Source organism: Limulus polyphemus, unplaced genomic scaffold (genome assembly GCF_000517525.1).
Source record: "Limulus polyphemus unplaced genomic scaffold, Limulus_polyphemus-2.1.2 Scaffold2136, whole genome shotgun sequence".
Taxonomy (NCBI): domain Eukaryota; kingdom Metazoa; phylum Arthropoda; class Merostomata; order Xiphosura; family Limulidae; genus Limulus; species Limulus polyphemus.
The window spans coordinates 216,377-219,821 of record NW_013667746.1 but is presented as its reverse complement, the minus strand read 5'-3'; positions in this window follow the sequence as shown (position 1 = coordinate 219,821).

Here is a 3,445-nt window from a genome sequence, read left to right as displayed (position 1 = left end):
TTGGTAATTTGTGGCAAAAATTCATGCAAATGCTTGAAAAAAAAAATATATATATATATACAACATGAAGTCCAAAAAAAAGTAACACAAATCATTACGTCTACTTCATCAATGATGGATTACATATACTGTACTAGATCTGAAGACAATAAATTTAGCAATGTTACTCTTTTAAAGACTCTCTTTTCCTCTTTTTACCGAGTTATGACCGAATGGTCATGTTCTCTTCCTCTCCCTTTACCTACTAGTAGATCTTTTTGATCTGAGCTCCTTATACACGGTATGTGTAACAGTTAATGACATAGCACTGTGTTCCCTTCGTTCTTTCAGGTCGTGACTTAGACGGGCTAATGTTACTATCAGCCATTTCACATTGTCTGCCAGTTCGAAATTCAACACAAAGCAATGGCGGCCGCATGCGCAATGATGAAGAGTAGTGACTGACCAATCTAATGTTATTTGTATCTATGACAGCCATCACTAATATATTTTTGATTTAGTTATTTATTTTTTTACAGTTGTACTTAGACCCTCTCAATGCATACGTATAGCTATTTATTACAGGTACGGCTTTGTTGTAAACAAATGACTATGTTATCAGCATACACTAATCGAATTAAGTATACAGTCACGATAGCGCTGAGCTTGTGCTTCACACTTATTTTCCTGGTTCGGCATGGCCAGTTGGTTGGAGCTCTTAACTCACAATCTGAGAGTCGCGGGTTCGAATCCCTGATCCAACAAACATGCTCGCCCTTTCAGCCATGGGGACGTGATAATGAGACGGTCAAACTTACTATTCGTTGGAGAAAAGAGTAGCTCAAGAGCATGATGGTGGGTAAAATAAAATACGCGGCCTAACTAACTAATGAATGAATATTAGTTGTAAAATTCATATCAATGCTATAAGTGTAGCTACCAGGCGCACACTGAATCATTTTTGGCAGCACTTTTTTTTCACATCCAAAGTGTTTTTGATCAGATATCATGACTTTTTGTAAATACATACAACAAACCACAGCAAGTAAGAAACTGACACTCAATAATAACTAACATTAGCTTTAGTATAGCAACCCCATTATTCGGTAGAGACCTTTACTTTACAGAACCAACCAGATTCTTAGATATATATGGTGGTAATTTTCCCTCTCTAAATCAGTCTTAATAGCTTACTTTCTACTAAAGCCATGGAATTTAGATTAACAATTTTTTGTCATCACCTGCATGATCTTGGTACATCAACAGCTAGCATCATTATTTATGCTAATTGCTTAAGCTAATATCACGAGGCGCTAAATGCTTTTTAAATGGACAATTTAGCAAATTTATGCTTAAAAGTTGGCAATGAATAATAACCATCCATCTGTATAATTCTTTTGAAAACTTGAGCTAATCTAGTTTGTTTGGCCTAACCAATATTTATGTATCTGCACTTTTACTCTATAGTTTTGCTGCTCTAAATCAGTAGTCTTTAATCTGGATGAAAAAAAAACAAACAAACTAAAAACGCCTCACTTTTAGTCTTAGGTGAAGATGTAGTAAAAATTTTAGACTGATAGCTCAAGTGACTTTTTCTTGTTGAATAACTTTGCACATGTGGCCTATATTTATACCAAATGAGACTGCTAATTGTAAGTTGTAAAGATATATCAGTGTACTAAATTTGAAAAAATATCCATAAAAATTTAAGTTTTTCTATCAAATAAGTATTTCATATTTTGATAAAAGTTTAGAAAAAACAACCTTTACACTACAGATAGATATAAAAGAATATATTTTAATTTATTAACCCCAATGACGCCGCAAAGTCGAAACGTTGGTTGAAATAAAAATATATTCTTATATTTATCTGGAGTGTAAAGGTCGTTCTTTCTGAACTTTATTAAAATGTGCAAATCCTTCCAGTATGCACATCAAATTGTTTATTTGTTTTGAATTTCGCGCGAAGCTACACAAGGGCTATATGTGCTAGCCGTCCCTAATTTAGCAGTGTATGACTAAAAGGAAGGCAGCTAATCATCACCACCCACTGCGAACTCTTGGGCTACTCTTTTACCAACAAATAGTGGGATTGACCGTCACATAACGCTCCCACGGGACGGGGATTCGAACCTGCGACCCTCTGATTTCGAGTCAAGCGCCCTAACCACCCGGCCAACAAATTTTGAAAGACAACAAAAAATTCCATACTTTTGATGCGAAGAAAATCTTAGGAAGAAACTGAATCAAAATTGGAGATGTTATATCTCAGGTATTTCTTAATGGACTGCTTTGAAATTTGGTATGTGAAGAAATATAAGAGTCCAGTAGAGCACATCCACTGAAAATATTTGATAGTTTAGATTACCACAGGCCTAGCTACGGAAGGTGGTATATCGCTAAATTATCACTCCTGTTACTAACAGTGTGTCCTGCAGGTTGTTTTTTGGCCGCAAGACACATTACCGTGTATCTTGGTTTTAATAATTCTTCAATTTTCAAAACTGTTCCAACAAAAACTTGAAGCTCTTGTTGATCCTGAGATTTGATTTACCGATCCTTAGTAGTTAGCTTTAGACATGTAATATTTGTAGTCCTATGATCAAGTGACTAACGGCTTGACTGGTGTTGCTTTGTCACTGATTGGAGCCGTGATGTATTTTCCAGATGGCGCAGCTATTGCACAATATATGATGATCTGACCAGGCCACAAATGTGATTTTATGTCTTTGCAAAGTACAGCCATGTGCCTAATCAGCTGAGGCTGGAAGTAGATCCATATTGAACAAGAAAAATTGGTGGCAGGCTATCTGTACAAGTGTGGATGTTTGTTGAGGTAAACATTTGGCACCTCTGGTGGCTGAATGTCAGTGCTTTTATGTTCCGTAGGTACGATAATACACTGTTGTTTGTAGTTACTTTCCTTAATAGTATTGGTTAGAATGTTTATTTTTAGTATTATACTTTCATTATAAAGATTGTTTGCATTAATAGCATAGTATATGTATTTAGGGGCCAGGTGGTTTGGGTGCTTGACTAGCAATCTGAAATTCGCGGGTTCAAATCCCAGTCCCACCAAACACGCTCGCCCTTTCAGCCGTGGGGGTGCTATAACGTGACGGTCAATCCTACTATTTGTTGGCAAAAGAGTAGCCCAAAAGTCTTTCACTGCTAAATAAGGGACAGGTAGTACAGATAGCCCTCGTGCGAAATTCATAACAAACAAACAATGTATTTAGGACTAACAAAAATCCCCTAGGCCGGGGCGCAGATAGCTTAGTTGCTTTGTGCGAAACAACCAACCAGCCCCAAGCCGGTTGAACCTCAAGATATTACTGGGTTTATGGCCAAAAATATCATTTATATTGAAGATATCCAGTTGATGAAACAATGTATTCTAATCTTTAGAAGAGATATGTAATATATATACACCTGGAAAAAAGTTAAGCACCCCCAAATATTTTTC